Below are 21,015 nucleotides of genomic sequence, written 5' to 3' on the forward strand. Positions count from 1 at the left end.
GGTCATTTGAGGGTCCTCTCTTTGCTGAACAGGGATGAGGAGTGAGACAGCTGGGTGAGCTTAGAGTTGCTGAGACATATCTAAACTGCCCAAAGTTGGAACAAAGACCATCCAGGAGCCTGGGCCTAGAGATGGGGGATAAATGAACTCCACAGTTTTCAAACTTTTTTTCACATCCATGTGTTAAAACTTCTTGAGCATGCACCCCCAATAAAATACATTATTTTTGTAAATATAAACATTTACTATGGAATCATTGTCATATGTGATAAAATATATGCAAAAATAAAATGTAAAAGGATAAATTAAAAATATAAACTTGTTATAATATTTTATTTCTGCATCAGCATGATTACTTTGTGCACCTGCTAGAGTATTATCCTAGGCTGTTTTGCATTGCTATAAAGAAATAACTGAGACTGGGTAATTTATAAAGAAAAGAGGTGTGATTGGCTAATGCTTCTGCAGGCTGTACAAGCATGGTGCCGGCATCTGCTTGGCTTCTGGGAAGGCCTCAGGGAAATTTTACTCATGGTGGAAGGTGAAGAGGGAGCAGGCACCTCACATGGTGAAAGCAGGAGTAAGAGAGAGAGTGTGAGGGAAGTGCCACGCACTTAAAAAAACAGATCTCACGAGAACTCAAGTCACTATTGCCAGGACAGCACCAAGCCCATGAGGGATCTGCCGCCATGATCCAAACACCTCCTACCAGCCTCCACCTCCAACATTGAGGATTACAACTTAACATGAGATCTGGAGGGGACATCCAAACGATATCAGGTACCCATACTTACTTTGGACACCACTGACTTAGGGATCAAGAGAGAACATCCCTATAATAACTCCATGGGCCAGGCACAGTGGCTCATGCCTGTAATCCCAGGACTTTCGGAGGCAGAGGCAGACGGTTCACTTGAGGCCAGGAGTTTGAGGCCAGGAGTTCAAGACCAGCCTGTCCAACATGGTGAAACCCTGTCTCTACTAAAAACACAAAAATTAGCTGGGCATGGTGGTGCATGCCTGTAGTCCCAACAACTTGGGAGGCGGAGGTGGGAGGATCTCTTGAGCCCAGAGGTTCAGTGGGCTGAGGTTGCAGTGAGCCGAGATCACACCGCTGCACTCCAGCCTGGGTGACACAGTAAGACCCTGTCTCAAAAAGAAAAAAAAAAGACATATTTAAAAAAAAGAAATAACTCCTGATAAATTTCTTTTGGACCATGATTTTTGCTGAAGGACTTTTAAAGGACTTTTTCTATCTCTGAGTTTGCAAGTAAAAGTGGTGTTCATATTACTAATTTTAAAAGTGGTGTTTATGTTACTAATTTAGCATGTAGCATATACTATTTTAGGTATATTTTCCTATTAGATTGTAACATTCTTATGGGCAAGGGCTGTGTCCTGTTGCGGGAAGTCAGGGACCCCAAACGGAGGGACCGGCTGAAGCCATGGCAGAAGAACATGGATTGTGAAGATTTTATGGACATTTATTAGTTCCCCAAATTAATACTTTTATAATTTCTTATGCCTGTCTTTACTGCAATCTCTAAACATAAATTGTAAAGATTTCATGGACACTTATCACTTCCCCAATCAATACCCTTGTGATTTCCTATGCCTGTCTTTACTTTAATCTCTTAATCCTGTCAGCTGAGAAGGATGTATATCGCCTTAGGACCCTGTAATAATTGCATTAACTGCACAAATTATACAGCATGTGTGTTTGAGCAATATGAAATCTGGGCATCTTGAAAAAAGAACAAGATAACAACAATGTTTAGGAAACAAGAGAGATAACCTTAAACTCTGACCGCCAGTGAATCGGGCGGAACAGAGCCATATTTCTCGTCTTGCAAAAGCAAATGGGAGAAATATCACTGAATTATTTTTCTCAGCATGGAACATCCCTGAGAAAGAGAATGCTCACCTTCGGGTAGGTCTCTAAACTGGCTCCCCTGGGCGTAGCCGTCGAGGAGAGATCGAGGCTGCAGAGACGAAATAGACTCCAGTCTCCCATAGCGCTCCCAGGCTTATTAGGAAGAGGAAATTCCCACCTAATAAATTTTGGTCAGACCAGTTGATTTCAAAACCCTGTCTCCTGATAAGATGTTATCAATGACAGTGGGGCCCGAAACTTCATTAGCAATTTTAATTTCGCCTCGGTCCTGTGGTCCTGTGATCTCGCCCTGCCTCCACTTGCCTTGTGATATTCTATTACCCTGTTAAGTACTTGATGTCTGTCACCCACACGTATTCGCACACTCCCTCCCCTTTGGAAAATCCCTAATAAAAACTTGCTGGTTTTTGCGGCTTGTGGGGCATCATGGAACCTACTGACATGTGATGTCTCCCCCGGATGCCCAGCTTTAAAATTTCTCTCTTTTGTACTCTGTCCCTTTATTTCTCAAGCCGGCCGACACTTAGGAAAAATAAAAAAGAACCTACGTGAATATCGGGGCAGATTCCCCGATACTGTCCTATTTATTTTTGCATTCCCAGTGTATAGCTCTCGCACAGTACATAGCACAAGTGGGTGCCCAATAAACAATTGCTTCATTTAATGGAACCCTGCTTCCTCTGCATCTTTCTTTCCAGAGTTGCCAGCCCAGATACTCAGTCTTCTTTCCTTTGGTAGGGCCTAGGCCACCACTAGGACAGTGTAACTGAGACCTTCAGAGCCTCAGTTGCCTAGTGTCACAAGCCCAGCAGTTCTGCTCTTAGCCCAGGCTCACTGAGCATCTTGCCGTAGAGCAAGTGATCAATCCATTTTAAGCACAAACAGATGCATATAGTTGAATATCAAGAAGTTAGCCTTAGGCCTGGAAGAAGGAAATTATTAAATAGCAATATCTTAAAATCTATCTTTGCCTTTGGGTAAAATCTCTATTGCAGGAATGGGCAAGGTTTCCAATATAGAGTTTCTGAATTTATTGTGCAATGCAACAAATACTAAAGTGTTACCTCCAGGTTCTCCCCGAGAGAACTATTTTAAAAGAAACCCCTGTGGCAGGAGGATTCCTCCGTGGTGAATTACACTTCCTGTGTCTGTAGTTCTTTGGTTTTGAGGCACTTAACATTTTACAATCGAGATCTTTAACTGTGTTCAGGTCAGGAAATAGTGCATATGTTTCTTAGTTTCTCTAATCCCTTGACTATTTATTATTAGAGTTCATGGAGGCAGAGGTCGCATCTCACATTTTTGTGAAATTATGCAATTCAGTCTTCCTTGGCGTCCCACAAGAAGCCTGGGAAAACTCGAATTTCAATCCTTTCTTGTTCCCCTAGAAGAAAGTGGAATTCTATTCTTTTGTCCCTGAGGTTTTCCCCCGACAGAGGAAAGAGTGTCGTACAAGAATAATTTGGAGAACTCAGATAATAATTTGGACACTACATTTATATCCTCAGGGAGCGAAAAAAATTAATCAGATTCCCAGGACCAGAGACATTTAATCTGTCTAATTTCAAGGACTATTCTCTCCTCACATATTTTCAAATGTTGAAACAAAGGAATGTCAGACCACATCCCCTGTCTAGTGAATGAGGTGGAACAAACCGAGCAGGAAAGAAGAGAGAAGGACAATGTACACGGAGAGGATGGAGGAATGGAAAATGTGGATACTGCAATCCCATGAATACATGATTTAACCTGTGATAGGGGCTATTTCCTTTGACATGAGATGTTAGTTCTAAATCCAGAAGGCTCGCTCATTGAGGCTAGAGTCCTCGGGCAGGCAGCACTCAAGGATTTGTTCAAACCTCCTCTCCTGCACAAATGCTGCCTCAGCTGTTTGTGGTGGGCACTTTCAGATGCAAATGTAATGTTGGTCACTCATTGCTAATCTCAGTTGCTATTCTAGTTGCTCCTCTGTCCAGGAGAGAATTGGCTGGAACACCAATACTACCCCCACAACATGCAGCGTCACGTCTCTGCTCCTACTGCACTTAAAAAAAATAAAGAAAAGAAAAAAGTCTTGATAGCATTTCCCCCTCCCACAGGGCCAATTAGTTATGGACTTTCTTTTGGCTTGATGCTATTCAGTGAAAACCAACCACATGGAACCCCCAACCCCTCCCCTCCCTGAAGTTTTCTAAGAAATTCACAATGCACAAACCAAGGGAGTGTCTTTCCTAGGGTGAGTTTTTCTCTCTCAATCTGTGGACGAAAATATTACTGCAGCATTTATGCTTCTGAGCCTTAGCTTTTCCCTCCCTCTTGCACAGAAGACAATTGCATTCATCCTCCTGAGCTTGGAGGAGAAGAAAATGTTCGCCCTAGTTACGTTTTGAAATTCTCTCCTTGAGTCCTTGAGCTGGATTTGGTTCTGATCATGGACAGATTTGCAATGTGAGATTGAGTGGTCTTCAGGGCTGTCAGCAAAATAATATCACTCCTTTGTGAAGGGGTGACAGGCTATACAAAGAGTGTGGCCTATTTTATCTCCTCATGCTGGCTGCCAACTTTCTAAAAAAAATTTAAATATTTTCCCACAGAATATATGCTAATTGAAAAAATACATGTAACATAAATAAGCCAAATAAAGGAGCAGAAAGGATCAAACCTAATTCCCCTACTTAACTTAACCACTATTCACATTTGATGTGTCTATCTCGTCTCTTATTTATATGTGATTTTTCTTTTTTAAAAAATACTGTTTCATATAGTACTTTTTAAAGCAAAATATTCTGCATGTTTCTCATGTCAGATATTTTTCTGAAAATTCACTTATAAAGCATTGTTTTTGTTTGGCCTTATGAATAGACCCTAATTTACTTAACCAATCTCCTATTTTGAGGACATTAAATTTTTTGTTGTTGGAAAAACTTCTTTGGATAGAATCTGAATTTTTAACACATTTATGATAATTTTCTGAAAATCAATTACTAGCAGTAGAATTTGCTATTCAAAAGTAAACAAAATGTTTTTTACTCATCCCCAAATTGCTTTTCAAAAAGAAGGCCACCAGCTATATATGAAATTATTTTTAATCTCTGGCATTTTGACAGGCATCCACTAGAATGCATCCTAGTGCTTTAATTTGCATTTATTTAAATAGATAACACACTAAGCATTATTCCTTTTGAATGCCCATTTGTAGTGCCTCTTTTGGGAATACTCTATTTTGTGAATATTTTTACCCAGAATCCTCAGATGAACAACATGTGAGGAACTGACTATTGAGAACTTAGTGTTTTTCATATTGATGTGTCAGAACTCTTTACATATTATATGCTGAAAGGTAATCTATATGTTGCAATTATTTTTCCTCAGTTTGATGTTTGACTTTCAATATTGTTTTATTGTGTGGAACATATAAAATAATTTTTATATGTTTACTTAAAAAATGTAAAATACAGAGAAGCAATAGATAAGTGAACTACAATCACCTAAATATCACCACCCAGAGATAACTAAGACTTGCAGACATTTTTATGATTAATGTAGTTCAAATCATTTCAATATTTTCTTTTATGGTTTTTATCTTTCTTGTTATTCTTAGAAATATTTCTTACAATCACCTGCATTTTTAAATTCACTTTTTATTAATATGTAAATGTTTAATTTATCTGGAATAGTTTTGGTGTATGGTATAAGGTAAGAGTATAACTTGGTATGTTTTTAATTCTCTTTCTTCTACCCAATATATTTCTGTCTAAAAAGTTTATAAATGAGCCCTGGCAACATAGTGAAACCCCATCTCTACAAAACAATTGAAAATTAACCAGGCCGGGCGTGGTGGCTCACAGCTGTAATCCCAGCGCTTTGGGAGGCCAAGGTGGATGGATCACAAGGTCAGGAAATCAAGACCATCCTGGCTAAGATGGTGAAATCCCGTCTCTACTAAAAATACAAAAAATTAGCCAGGCGTGGCGGCGTGTGCCTGTAGTCCCAGCTACTCGGGAGGCTGAGGCAGGAGAGTGGCGTGAACCCGGGAGGTGGAGCTTGCAGTGAGTCGAGATCGCACCACTGCACTCCAGCCTGGGCGACAGAGTGAGACTCTGCCTCAAAAAAAAAAAAAAAAGAAAATTAGCCAGATGCTGTGTCATATGCCTATAGTCCCAGCTACTCAGGAGGCTAAGGTAGGAGGATCATTAGAGCCTGGGAGGTCAAGGCTTCAGTGAGCTATGATAATACCACTGCACTCCAGACCCTGTCTCAAAAACAAACAAACAAACAAACAAACAAACAAAAAGCTTACCTGTGTAGCTCTTTCTTGCTGTATAAGTGTGGAAGAATCAATAGAAGCAACTGTGAATACACCAAATAATTCTGCAAAAGCAAGAAACTGTACCAACAACAATGAAGACAGATCGGCATGAGTGGTCATATATAATAACCCTGTCAAAGGGGGCCCAACAATGTGTGGTGCAATGATGGAACAGCCACAGGCACCAGGAGGTGAGCTGCCTGTTCAGTCCATCACTGGCCCTGTGCCTTTTCCTCTACCACCACCACCTACTACCCCCTTCTAGGAGGTAAAAACACAAGCCATTAAGGGAAAATGGCATTAAGACATAATGAAATATGTGAAGCAAAGAGGAAATTTTCATGCCCAGGACTTAATGGGCATGGTATTAGATAGTTGAGACACCAGGAGAGGTATCAGACTTTGTCCTCTGCCACCTCTGGATGACAGAGTAAAAAACTATGGTTTTATGTATAAGGAAGATTATTAGTGGCTTTCTCATTAAATAACTTCCCTTTGCCTACTCCCAGTTGCATAAGAGTTACATGGTTTTATGAATTAGTTCAGATTAACTGCTTCACCCTCCCTGGCTCTGCCCATGTCTCTGTTTTAGGAAACACTCCCAGCACTGCTCCATCTAGAATCCCCTCCTATTTGGTTGGCTACCTTGAACACTAGCCCCAGGCTGTTCAATTAGAGGCCATGTCCATTCCACTATCCCTCAGATGAACATAACTCTCCAACTCTGTTTTTGTCTTCCCTTCCGGACTTTGATACTAACACAGCACTACCTACTCTTGACCTGTCAAGCTCTCACCACATCACCTGCTGGGCCTGATGCACACCTCAGTCTCTCTCCCTCTTGGCCACATGAGCCTTCCGGGAGCCAAGACTGGATGCTGACTGACCACTCCTCTTTACTCTCAACTTGTCTGTTAGTGATGGGGAGATTTCCAAGAAAGTTAGAATAAAACCTTGAGCTTATTGTCACCTCTGTAGAAATTCACAACAATTTTTAAAAATGCTTTCTTAATAAAGTTTTCTACCCAAGACTTTTTGGGGCTAACTCCTTTTTTTTTTTTTTTGGTTTCAAGTGTGTTCATGATTGCTCACTGAAGCATTTTTACAATGGTTGCTTTAAAATCTTTGTCAAGTAATTCTAACATCTTTGTCATCTCTCCATTGGCACCTACTAATTGCCTTTTTTCAATCAGTTTGAGATCTTCTAAGTTCTTGATATGACAGGAGATTTTTGGTTGAAACCTGGACATCTCAGTTATTATGTTATGAGACTCCAGATCTTACTTAAACCTTCTGGTCTAGTGGGCTTTCTTTGATCCTGCTCCAACAGGGAAGTGGGGATACCACCTTGTTACTGCCAGGTAGGGATAGAAGTCCAGGTTCTCCCTCTGGCCTTTGCTGGCACTTGAGGGGTTGCTCCTAGTTACTGATGGGGAGGGATGGAGGCACTGGAGTGCTTCCTTCCTACTCTCCATGTGAACTCCACTGGTGGAGGGTGAGAGGAACCTCTTTAAAATGAGGCAGTGGTAAAAGCCTGGACTGTCCCCTAGGCCTCTTCTGACACTTTCCCAAGGGAGGGGGAAGGATGCATTTTGTAACACCAAGCAGAAATCAAGATTTCAGTTCCCTACTACACCTTCTCAGGCAGCATCCCCATTATGGAGGAGAAGCTAGGGCACCTCATTATAGCCTGCTGGGGGTGGAAATCTGGGCTCCCTACTTGGCCTTTGATGGCATAAGCAGAGTGGGGCCACAGTGTTTTCTCAGGTGGAGTACAGCGATTCTTGTCTAAAAGTCTGTCTTGCCAGGCTGTCCTTTTCCTAGTCCTTTGGTTAGGGAAAGTAGGCTTTTGTTAGAGCTTTTGGTTTTTATCTGTGCCTGTTGGCATTTCTGGGTTGCCAGCTTCTTCAGATTCAAAAAGAAAACACGGTCATTCCTTGGGTCCTGAGGTCCTTAGCCAGTCTGCCTTCTGCATACCTTTCAGAGCCATCTGATGTTTGTTTTATATATAATGTTCAGGATTTTTAGTTGCACTTAGTGTAAGACATACCAAAAAATATGTTCATTCCATTTTTCTGATCACCTTTTGTCTTAAAAAAAAACAGATAGATGCATACACAGACACACACACACACAAACACACACACATGCACACATATATATATGTATAATTCTTAGCATGGAAACAACAAAGCCCATGCTTTTTTGGTCCAGTTTAATTTTCCCTGATATTTAAGTAAATATGAATAGTTTGTGTTCAGAAAAATTCTCATTCAAGAAGAGTCAAAATCAGCTAAAATGGATCATCACTCTGTTTCAATGCCTAATTAGACTTGTCACTGTCAGTCCTTTCTTGGTTACAAATCATCAGTAGTTCTTATAATTATATCTTTGTAATGAAAGACAGAGTGCTTCTCCCTGATGCCAGCAATTCCAAGCAATATGAAAGCAACTAAGTACTCACATGGAACTTATAAAATATCAAGGGGTGTGTGTGTGTGTTTGTACACACATACATACACATCTTACATATATGTATATACTTACTGATACCAAATGTTTAAAGTCATGACAAATTTTTTTGAGTATCATTTTAGAAAGAAGCATAGTTTGTGCCTTTATAGAAACAAAATCGAGAAATAAAATGTAAAGATGTTTCCACCAAAGCATATTTGATCAGGGTAGAGCTTACCTGAAAAGCAGGCTGAGTAGTGAAATAAGTACCCCATTGAGGTTGGAGGCCTCGATTTGCTATTAGAATCTCAGCCAAATGTATTTGAATTAACCAGTTGTTGGACTGAACTGAATTAGTTCCTCAGCTTAGTTCCATATCCTAGACCTAACTTTTATGTCTCCCAGGACTTTGGTGGTGGTGGAGGTGGAGGGCCATTAAGCAATGACAGAGCTGCAAAGAAAAAGATGAGAGGAAAAAAGAAAGAGCCTCCAAAACCGAACCTGGGTGTCATCAATACTGAGTCACCAGACCTGCATTACAATGGTCATTGGCCTTCAAGTTGCAGTAGGAGCATTTCCTATCATCTGTCCACTCACTTGGGAGGCCTAGCGCTAGAAGAAAATGAGGAAGCAGAGAAGTCTTCTGTAGCAGTATATCTCTGATTGTGGCAAAGACAGCATCATCAACCTTGTAGAGAGCTTTGTGAGCATTAAGGAGACCAGACTTTCCCCATATGGCAGCTGCATCCTGTTTCAGGCCCTGAAAAATCTAAATCGAACTTCACACAGGATATGTAGAATAAATAAAGAGACATTTGTGAGAGGCCCTGTTTCATGTCTGCCTTGATGCAGATCCTTCAGTTCATCCTCACTTACTCGTGCATTCACTAGCCCATACAACTAGCCCAACAAAGTCACACAATTAGCCCAGGAAACCCTATCTCCATCCCAATTCCAATACTACCACCCTGTTTATCCCCCAAATACTATTGTTTAGGTCCCAAGACAGCCAATATTGCTTGGCCCTGTGGACTTGCATTTTGCACATGGCTGCTAGGGTTTAAAATGCAGCTCTTTCGGAAACACTCTGACCAAGTTTGCGTTCCTGGCTCTCTACCTCCTTGCTGCACTTCCACCACACAATTGTACTTCAGGTAGGACCTCACTCCAGCTCCTTGCCCATAGAAGCCAATCCTTAGCCTGAGCTACCTGCCCCACAGCTGACTACATGTGGCCCTGAGCAAAAGATATACCCTTTCTGAATCTCAACTTCTTCATTTATAAATGGTCATGATGCCACTTCAAAGACTTCTTTAATGTTTTGATAAGATATTGCATGCAAAGTATTTAGCACAGTTCTTTGTGCATAACAAGCCTGTGTGTGTGTCTGTGTGTTTATCCATATTTGAGATGGTATCAGAATTCTGTTTCATTCTAGGCTTTACTCACTTTCAGAAGGGCATTGATAAAGTAGAGTATCCAAAAGAAAATCAGCCTCAAGATGGAGAAAATACTAAGAACCATTATTGAATACCTGTATGCCAAATATTATACTAGCAAACTTGGCAATTTTGTCATTTATTCTTGACAAAAGCCCTAAAATGTAGCTATTTTTCTTTATTTTCCTAATAATGTATCTTATTACATTAAATGTACATTAATGTAATGTATCTTATTACATTAAAGCTACATAGATAAGCTATGTATCTTTATTTTCCTAATAAAGAAACTGAGACAGAAATGGGCAACTTGCCCAATATTATGGAGTTCAGAATAGCAGAAATGGAATTCAATCCCAGATCAATTTGATTCTAAAGCCCATAGTCTTTCTACTACATCACTCTGCTTCCTGCCATATGATGTAAGAGGAAAGTGAGGGGATTAGAAATATTTACCAGGTCATCAGGGTGTGAGAGGGAAGGGTGCAACATTGAGAAATCTTCAATAGCTCATCCTACTCTGAGGTTCTGTGATCTAATGAACACCAGGACATGGAACCAAACTAGAGGAAGCTGTAATGTGTGGCCCTGATGTAGATGAGGTTCTAGTTTCAGCATCTTGACTTTTGGTATTTTCTTTTCCCACAAACTTTACTTTTTTCTCCCTGCCATAAAAAAGTTTCCTTTTTCTTCTGACACAAGCTCAGTACATTAATAAAGTGCTGATTTTCAAAGGAAATAGTCTCTATTGTTTAGAACGGCTGGGAAGCCCCGCAAGTAGACATGCTGACCAGACAAACAGGCTGAAGAAATAGTACCTGAGATGGCTCCTAAGTAGTGATGATGGAAATAAAAGATAAAGAATTCAAAGCATGGATTTCAAGGAAGCTCAATGAGATCCAAGACAACACAAAGAAACTTCTAAAGCAATTCAGGAAATGAAGGAAGAAATAAACATCTTAAAAAGAAATCAATCAGAGCTTCTGGAATTGAAATACTCATTTAAGGAATTTCAAAATACAATTGAAAGTTTTACCAATAGACTGAACCAAGCAGAAGAAAGAATTTCAGATCTGAAAACTTGGTTTTTGAACTATTCCAGTCAGACAAAAATAAAGCAAAAAGAATTTTAAACAATGAACAAAGTCTTCCAGAAATATGGGATTATGTAAAGTGACCAAACCTATGAATTATTGGCATTCCTTAGAGAGGAGGAGAAAAAGTAAACAAATGGGAAAACATATTTGAGGGAATAATTCAAGAAAATTTCCCTAATCTTGTTAGAGAGGTAGACATCCAGATACAAGAAATCCAGAGAACACCTGCAAGATACAGTGCAAAGCAAATATCGCCAAGGTATACATTCACCAGGCTGTCTAAGGTCAATGCTAAAGAAAAAGTCTTAAATGCAGCTAGACAAAAAGGTCAGATCACATACGAAGGAAACTCCATCAGGTAAACTGTGGACATCTCAGCAGAAACCTTACAAGCAGAAGAGATTGGGGACCTATTTTCAGCAGTCTCAAAGAAAAGAAGTTCCAAACAAGAATTTCATATCCCACCAAACTAAACTTCATAAACAGAGGGGAAATAAAATTTTTGCCAGACAAGGAAGGGCTAAGGAAATTTGTTACCACTAGGGCAGCCTTACAAGAGATCCTTAAGGGAGTTCTAAACATAGAAATGAAAGAATGATACCTGCTACTACAAAAACACACTTATGTTCATAGCCTACAGATCCAGTAAGCCAATCACACAATAGAAACTACAACACAACCAGCCAACAACTTCATAATAGGATCAAAACCTCACATGCCAATATTAACCTTGAATATAAATGATCTAAATGCCCCACTTAAAAGGCACTGAGTGGCAAGCTGGATTGAAAAAAAAAAAAAACTCATTAATCTGCTGTCTTCAAGAGACTCATCTCATATGTAATGGACACCCATTGGCTGAAAGTAAAGAATTGGAGAAAGATCTATTGTGCAAACAGAAAACAAAAAAGATCAGGTATTACTATTCTTACATCAGATAAAAAGATTTTAAAACAAAAAACAGTACCAAAAAAGAGGAGGGGGACAAAGAAGGGCATTGCATAATGATAAAGGGTTCAATTCAACAGGAAGACTTAACTATCCTAAATATATGTGCACCCAACCTTTGAGCACACAGATTCATAAAAAAAAAATTCTAGACATGCAAAAAGACTTAGACAGACATACAATAATACTAGGGGACTTCAACACCCCACTGAAAGTGTTAGATGTATCATCAAGGCAGAAAACTAACAAAGAAATTCTGGATTTAAATTCAACTCTTTATCAGCTGAAGCTGATAGACATCTATAGAATATTCTATTCATCAACTACAAAATACATGTTTCTCTCATCTGCACGTGGAATATATTCCAATATCAACCACATGCTCAGCGATAAAACAAGTCTCAATAAATTCAAAAAAATCAAAACCAAATCAGCCTTATTCTTGGACTAGAGTGGAATAAAAATAGAAATCAATACCAAGAAGATCTCTCAAAACCACACAGTTGCATGGATATCAAACAACTTCCTCTCAAATGACTTTTAGGTAAACAATAATATTAAGGCAGGAATAAAAAAATTATTTGAAATAAATGAAAAAAGAAACAGAACATACCAAAATCTCTGGGATGCAGCAAAAGCAGTGTTAAGAGGAAAGTTTATAGTGCTAAATGCTGACCTCAAAAAGTTAGAAAGATTTCAAATTAATGATTTAACATCACACCTAGAGAAACTAAAGAAGAACAAACTAACCCCAAAGCTAGCAGAATAAAATAAATAACTAAAATCAGAGCAGAAATGAACAAAATTGAAACCCCAAAATCCATACAAAGAATCAATTAAATCAAAAGTTGGCTTTCTGAAAGGACAAGATTGATAAACTACTAGCTAGGTTAAAAAAGAAAAAAAGAGAGAAGATCCAAATAAGCACAATCAGAAATGACAAAGGTGACATTACAACTGATCCCACAGAAATACAAAGATCCTCAGAGACTACTATAAATACCTCTATACACACATGCTAGAATCTAGAGAAAATATATAAATTCCTGGAAATACACAATCTCTCAAGGTTGAATCAGGAAGAAATTAAAACAATGAACAGACCAATATTGAGTTCTGAAATTGAATCAGTAATTTAAAACCTACCAACCAGAAAAACCCCAGACCAGATGGACTCACAGCTCAATTATATCAGACATACAAAGAAAAGCTGGTACCAATCCTACTAAAACTATTTCAAAAAATTGAGGTGGAGGGATTCCTCTGTAACTCATTCTACGAAGCCAGCATCACCTTGATACCAAAAACTGGCAAAGACTCAATGAAAAAAAGAAAACTTCAGGCCAATATCTTTGATGAACATACATGCAAAAATCCTTGATGAAATACTAGAAAACTGAATCCAGCAGCACATCAAAAAGTCAATGCACCATGATTAAGTAGGCTTCATTCCTGGCATGCAAGGTTGGTTCACTATACACAAATCAATAAATACCACTCACCACATAAACAGAATTAAAAACAAAAACCATATGATCATCTCAATAGATGCAGAAAGGCTTGCAATAAAATCCAATACCCCTTCATGATTAAAAAACCCTCAAGAGACTAGGCATCAAAGAAACATACCTCAAAATAATAAGAGCCATCTATGACAAAACCACGGACAACATCATACTGAATGGGCAAAAACTGGAAGCATTCCCCTTGAAAACTAGAACAAGACAAGGATGCCCACTCTCACTGTTCCTATTCAACGTAGTACTGAAAGTACTTGCCAGAGCAATCAGGCCAGAGAAAGAAATAAAAGGCATCCAAATAGGAAAAGAAGAAGCCAAACTGTCTCTCTTAGATGATATGACTGTATACCTAGAAAATCCTAAAGACTGCCGAAAGGCTCCTAGAACTGAACATGACATCAGGAAAATTTCAGGATACAAAATCAATGTACAAAATTTAGTAGAATTTCTATACATCAATAACATTCAAACTGAGAGCCAAATGAAGAACACAATCCCATTTATAAAAGCCACACACAATATAAAATACTGAGGAATACATCTAACCAAGGAGGTGAAAGATCTTCATAAGAAGAGCTGCAAAACGCTGCTGAAAGAAAGCATAGGCAACACAGGGCCTGGCATGGTGGCTCACGCCTGTAATCCCAGCACTTAGGGTGGCCGAGGCGGGCAGATCACCTGAGGTCAGGAGTTTGAGATCAGCCTGGCCAACGTGGTGAAACACCGTCTCTACTAAAAATACACACATTAGCCAGATGTGCAGGCACCTGTAATCCCAGCTACTTGGGAGGCTGAGGCAGGAGAATCATTTGAACCCAGGAGGTGGAGGTTGCAGTGAGCCAAGATTGTACCACTGCACTCCAGCTTGGGTGACAAGAATGAAACTCCATCTGAAAAAAAAAAAAAAAAAGAAAAAGAAAGAAAGAGAGAAAGAGAGAAAGAAAGAAAGAAGGAAAGAAAGAAATCATAGACAACACAAACAAATGGAAAAACATTCTATGATTGTGGATTGGAAGGATCAACATCATTAAAATGGCCATACTGTCCAAAGCATTCTACAGATTTAATGCTATTCCTATCAAGATACCAATGTCATTTTTCACAGATTTAGAAAAACCATTCTAAAATTCATTTGGAACCAAAAAAAGAGCCCAAATAGCCAATACAATCCTTGCAAAAGGAAGAAAGCCAGACGGACTGCATTACCTAACTTCAAACTATACTATGAGGCTACAGTAACCAAACAGCATGTTACTGGTACAAAAAAAGATACATAGACCAATGGAACAGAACAGAGAACAGGAATAAAGCTGCACACCTACAGCCATTTGATCTTTGACAAGGTTGACAAAAATAAGCAATGGGGAAAGGAATCCCTATTCAATAAATAGTGTGGGTATAGCTGGTTAGCCAAAGGCAGAAGAATGAAACTGGACCCCTACTTTTCCCCATATATAAACATTTATTCAAAATGGATTAAAGATTTAAAGGTAAGCCCTCAAACTATAAGAATCCTGGAATTAAAATCTAGGAAATACTACTGTGGACATCAGCCTTGGGAAATAATTTATGACTAAGTCCTCAAAAGCAATTGCAACAAAAATAAAAATTACCAAGTGGTACTTAATTAAAGAGGTTCTGCACACCAAAAGAAACTATCTACAGAGTAAACAGACAACATATAGAATGGGAGAAAATATTTGCAAACTATACATCCAACAAAGGTCTAATATCCAGAATCTATAAGGAACTTAATTCAACAAGCAAAAAGCAAATAAATCCATTAAAAAGTGGGCAAAAGATTTCTCACAAGAAGACAGACAAGTGATCAATAAATATATTAAAAAATGCTTAACATCACTAATTATCAGAGAAATGCAAATCAAAACCACAATGAGATACCATCTGATACTAGGCAGAATGGCTATTAATAAAAAGTCAAAACAAAAACAAAAACAAAAAACAAATGCTGGTGAGGCTCCAGAGAAGAGGAAGTCCTCATACACTGGAAATGTAAATTATCTCAGCCACTGTAGAAAGCACTTTGGAGATTCAGAACTACCATTTGACCCACCAATCCCAATATTGGGTACCTATTCAAAAGAAAATAAATTCTTCTAACCAAAAGATACCTGCACGTGTGTGTTCATCACAACACTATTCACAGTAGTAAAGACACAGAATCACCCTAAGTGCCTATTAATGGTGGACTGGAAAAAAAATGTGGTACATATACTCCATGGAATACTGTATGGCCATAAAAAACAATGAAATCACATCCTTTCCAACAACATTGGTGCAGCTGGAGGCCATTATCTTAAGTGAATTAAGAGAAGAACAGAAAACCAAATATCACATGTTCTCACTTATAGGTGGGAGTGAAACATTGGGTGCTCATGGACCTAAAGATGTCAACAATAGACATTAGGGACTATTAGAGGGGGAAAGGGAGGGGAGAAAAGGGCTGAAAAACTACCTATTGGATACTATGCTCAGTACCTGGGTGGCAGGATTATTCACTCCCCAAACCTTAGCAACAAGCAATATACCCATGTAACAAACCTGTACATGTACCCCCTGAATCTAAGATAAAAGTTGAAATTATAAAAAAGAAATATACCATCCTGGCTAACACGATGAAACCCCATCTCTACTAAAAATACAAAAAAAAAAAAAAAAAATTAGCTAGGGGTGGTGGCAAGTGCCTGTAGTCCCAGCTACTTGGGAGGCTAAGGCAGGAGAATCGCTTGAACTCGAGAAGTGGAGGTTGCAGTGAGCCAAGATTGTGCCACTGCACTACAGCCTGGGCAACAGAGTGAGACTCCATCTCAAAAAAAAAAAAAAAAAAGAGAGAAATATAAACTAGTTTATGAAAAATATCAGTTATTTATTGTAAAATGCATAAATTATAAGATTATAAGGAATTTCAAGATTTAAAAAAAGATTTCATTTACTCATGAGTTTCATTAACCAGTTTGTCAAAAATGTCCCATTTCTAGTGATGTAGTGTGTGTTTCATGTTAACTTAATGCCAGTATTTTATCTAAAATCAGCAAGATTTTCAAGGTTTTTGCAATGTGTTCAGATGACACACTCCTCTTTGTTATTAGTATTATCAAATAACTCTAAAGCCTTTTCATGGCTTCTGCTTGAAATTTATTTCTCAGACATAATGAATTTCTGTTTTGGGTCTGATCTGAAAAAACATGGTTTTACATTTTACTCTCATTATCAGACCAACTATTTTATTTTTAACATACATTTTTTGTTTTGTTTCATATTCCACTAAGCTTTTGTCTGTATTTCTTTCATGTTCTATTTAATAAATACATTTTAAAATGGTTGAAACAGAAAAAAAAAAGATATGATACACACACACACACACACACACACACACACACACCATGAAATTCTACTCTGCCGTAAAAAAGAATGAATCATAAAAAGGAAAGAAATCATGTCTTTTGCAGCAACATGGATGGAACTGGAAGCCATTATCTTAAGTGCGATCACTCAGAAACAAAAAAATCGAATACAGCATGCTCTCACTCATATGTGGGAGCTAAATAATGAGTACACATGGACAGAGAAAGTGGAATAATAGACATTAGAGACTCAGAAAATGGGAGGGTGGGAGAGGGGTGAGGGATGAGAAATCACCCAACAGGTACAAGGTATGCTCTTCGTGTGATGGTTGTACTAAAAGCCCAGATTTCATCACTATGCAATATACCAATATAACAAGACTGCATTTATGGCCCCTAAATCTATGAAAACAAATAAATTAATTAATTAAACTAAATAAAAAACAGTGATGATGATGGCCATAGCTTGGAAAGTGCTTCCTGTGCAGTGGCCCCTGTTGTATGAGCTCTATGTGTATTGATTTATATAAGCCTCATCACAATTCCACGGCAGTTTCTAAATAACACCGTATGCTTCTGATATTCTGTCTTCTGAAATTTTCTTGCCCTGAGTATGTGAGTTTAGACTCAAGTGATACCTCATTTTTTGATACCTCGTTTTTAAAAATTAACACTCATCCTTTAGAACTTATTTTTCAGTAGGGCACAGTATCTTTAACAGTGTAGACTCTGGAGCCAGCATCGCCTGCCTCAATTTGAATCTCAGCTGAACCATTTCCTACTGTAAGCCTTGAGGATCATATAATATTTACCAATAAGGTTATTAGGAGATGAGGAAATTTACGCATATTTCCCAAGATTCCACAACTAGTGACAGAGCTGGAACTTAAACCCTGGTGGAGTTGTCTTCATGTCTCCATTCTACAAAGGGGCTGTTGGTGTTCGCCGGCTCCCTGCAGTCATGTTTGCACCGTTGGCATGTCCTCACAGACAAATTTCTTTGCTCTCTACTTAAAACCAAAGAGAAAGAGAAAAGAACTTTCAGCAACCTGCCAGTGGAAGTCCTTGGTACTTCTCTTTTATCGATTAAAATAGACTCAACATATAGTGACTGAAGAAGCTACTACGTGCAAGGCACTATTTGAGGGACTGAGGATACAGAGTCGAATAACACAGCCCTTTTCTGTGAGTTGCTTGTAGTCCATCAAGGGAGAAAACCTGAAAACACATAAGCTAAATGTAGTATGTGAGGTGGGTGGCAATATTAACATTTCCAAATTGGAACTGATTCATTTTTAAACACTGTTATTTCTCTCCTTTGCCTTATCCTTACTAAAGCAAGGAAGCCAATCCATACCACAGAGAAAGGATGTGACACAGCAGAAAACAGAAAGGAAGGAGCTTTCCCAGCTCCACCTGTACCAAAGCATTGGCAGTATAATTGAAGGCAAATAGCTGATTGCTGGAAGCATTTTTTTCGCGTATCCACTCAGCATTCAGTCACTTACTGTTTTACTCAACTCTTGTTTATTAAGTCACTACTATGAGCCAGCTACAGTTTTAGGCACTGGAGATATAGCAGTGAACATAATAAAGTCCCTGTACCTCAGGGTGCTTGTATTCTCAAGTAAAAAAGACTGAAAATAAGCAAACAAATATATATGAGTCATCAGATGATGATAAATGCTGTAGATAAAAATAAAGCAGGGGAGGGGGAGGGGAGAGGTATTGCTGGAGGTGAAATGGGGAGGAGGTTGCTGTCTTATAGAGAGTGGTCCAGGAACAGCCTCTCTAGCTGAGTGACTGGAAGAGGTAAGAGAGCAAACTACACGGCTCACCAGGGAAAGAGCATCTCATGCAAGGGGAATAGCAATTCAGAGGCCCTGAGGCAGGAGTGTACTTCATGTTATTCATGGGGGCCAGTGTGGAAAGAGTAACTGAAGAGGACAGAGTAGGAGATAGACGTCCAGATTATGTAGGACTTCAGATGCCACTGAAAAATGGCTAGCCCTTCCAATGAATGAGATGGGAAGTCATTAGAGTGTTTTGTGCAGAGAAGGGTCACGATTTGACCTTATTTTATTATTTTATTTTATATTTTATTTTATTTTATTTTATTTTGAGACAGAATCTCCTCCCTCTGTCACCCAGGCTCTGGAGTGCAGTGGCGCGATCTCAGCTCAATGCAACCTCCACCTCCCAGGTTCAAGTGATTCTCCTGCCTCAGCCTCCCAGGTAGCTGGGATTACAGGCACGTGCCACCATGCCCAGCTAATTTTTGTGTATGTTTAGTAGAGACAGAGTTTCACCATGTTGCCCAGGCTGGTCTCAAACTCCTGACCTCAAGTGATTTGCCAACCTTGGCCTCCCAAAGTGCTGGGATTACAGGCGTGAGCCATCAGCCTTGACTTTTGTTTTAAAAGGACATTCTGGTTCCTGTATCAGTGATTGGGAGCAGGTAAGGAGAGAAGCAAGGAAAAGAGTCTGGAGACTATTAGAGTAATCCCAGGAGGGAGGATGGTTGCTTGGACCCAGCAGCAGCAGTGATGTTGAGACCACAGGATATACTGATGGGCGAAATGTGGGGTATGCGATAGAAAGAGCTGTTCAGCATTCCAGCTCCAAGAGTTTTAACCAGAGCAAGTGGAAGCTTAGAACTTTAGGCAAGGTGAAATCTTGTCATTCATCCATTTCAATGCATACATTCACAGTTGTGTGAGAACACAGACCTAGAGAGATGAAGTAGCTGCTGCTGATCACATCCGAAATGAGAGACCACAGTAAGGTTTTCTAAATCCCAGAGCACTGCCACTTTCTGTCTCTCTTTTGGGATCATCAAGTTGATTTCTCTACCTTGGAGAAGCTGTCACAGGCAATATTCACTAATGCTCTGGCTGAAGAGAAATTAATATCTACAAAAGACAATAAAAATTAGGAAACCAATGAATCTGTGTTTTTTAAAAATAATGGCTCCATCTATTGTTTAAATATTTTTGTTTGAGAATAGTTTTCAATTTACAGAAAAATACAGAGACTCATATACCCCACACCCAGTTTTGCCAGTATTAGTGTCTTAGATTAGCAGTACATTTGTCATAATTGATAAACCAATACTGATACATTATTATTGACCAAAGTTCATATTTTGTTGGGTTTTTCTTTGTTTTTCCCTAATGTCCTTTTTCTATTTCAGGACCCCACCTAGGACACCACATTATATTCAGTCATCACGTCTCCTTAGACTCCTCTTGGCTGTGACATTTTCTCACACCATCCTTGTTTTTGATGACTTTGACAGTTTTGAGAAGTACTCATTAGGTATTTTGTAGAATGTTCCTCAACTGGAACTTCTCTGATGTTTTTCTCATGATTAGAATGGGGTTATGTGTCTTTAGGAGGAAGAGCACGTAAGTCAAATATCATTTCATCACATCCTATCAGGGTACATACAATCAATACAATTTATCACTGTTGATGTTAACCTTGATCCCCTGGCTGAGGTAGTGTTCATCAGATTTCTACACTGTAAAGTTCTTTTATTCCTCCTTTCCATACTGTATGCTTTGGAAGGAAGTCACTATGTGCAGCCCACATTTAAGGAGTGGGAAGTTATGGTTCTGTGTAGATATATGTGGAATATCTATAAATATTATTTGGAAATCTTCTGTATTGATTTATCTACTCCCCACACATATTTATTCATTCAATCGTTTATTTATATCAGTATGCACTGGGCAAGACACCAACAGTGTCCATTATTTCTGACACAGACAATGAACGAAAGAGTGGTTGGATGAATGACAATAGTTACAATAGAAATTATAACAGCAAGCATATGTCCACCCAAAACCTTATACACAAATGTTCCCAGCAGTATTATTCATAATAGCCAAAAGGTGGAAACAACCCAAATGCGTATCAACTGATAAATACATAAACAAATTGTGGTACATCTAGTCAATGGAATATTATTCAGCTACAGAAAGGAA

This window comes from Pongo pygmaeus, chromosome 1 (assembly GCF_028885625.2).
Source record: "Pongo pygmaeus isolate AG05252 chromosome 1, NHGRI_mPonPyg2-v2.0_pri, whole genome shotgun sequence".
In the NCBI taxonomy this organism is placed as follows: Eukaryota; Metazoa; Chordata; class Mammalia; order Primates; family Hominidae; genus Pongo; species Pongo pygmaeus.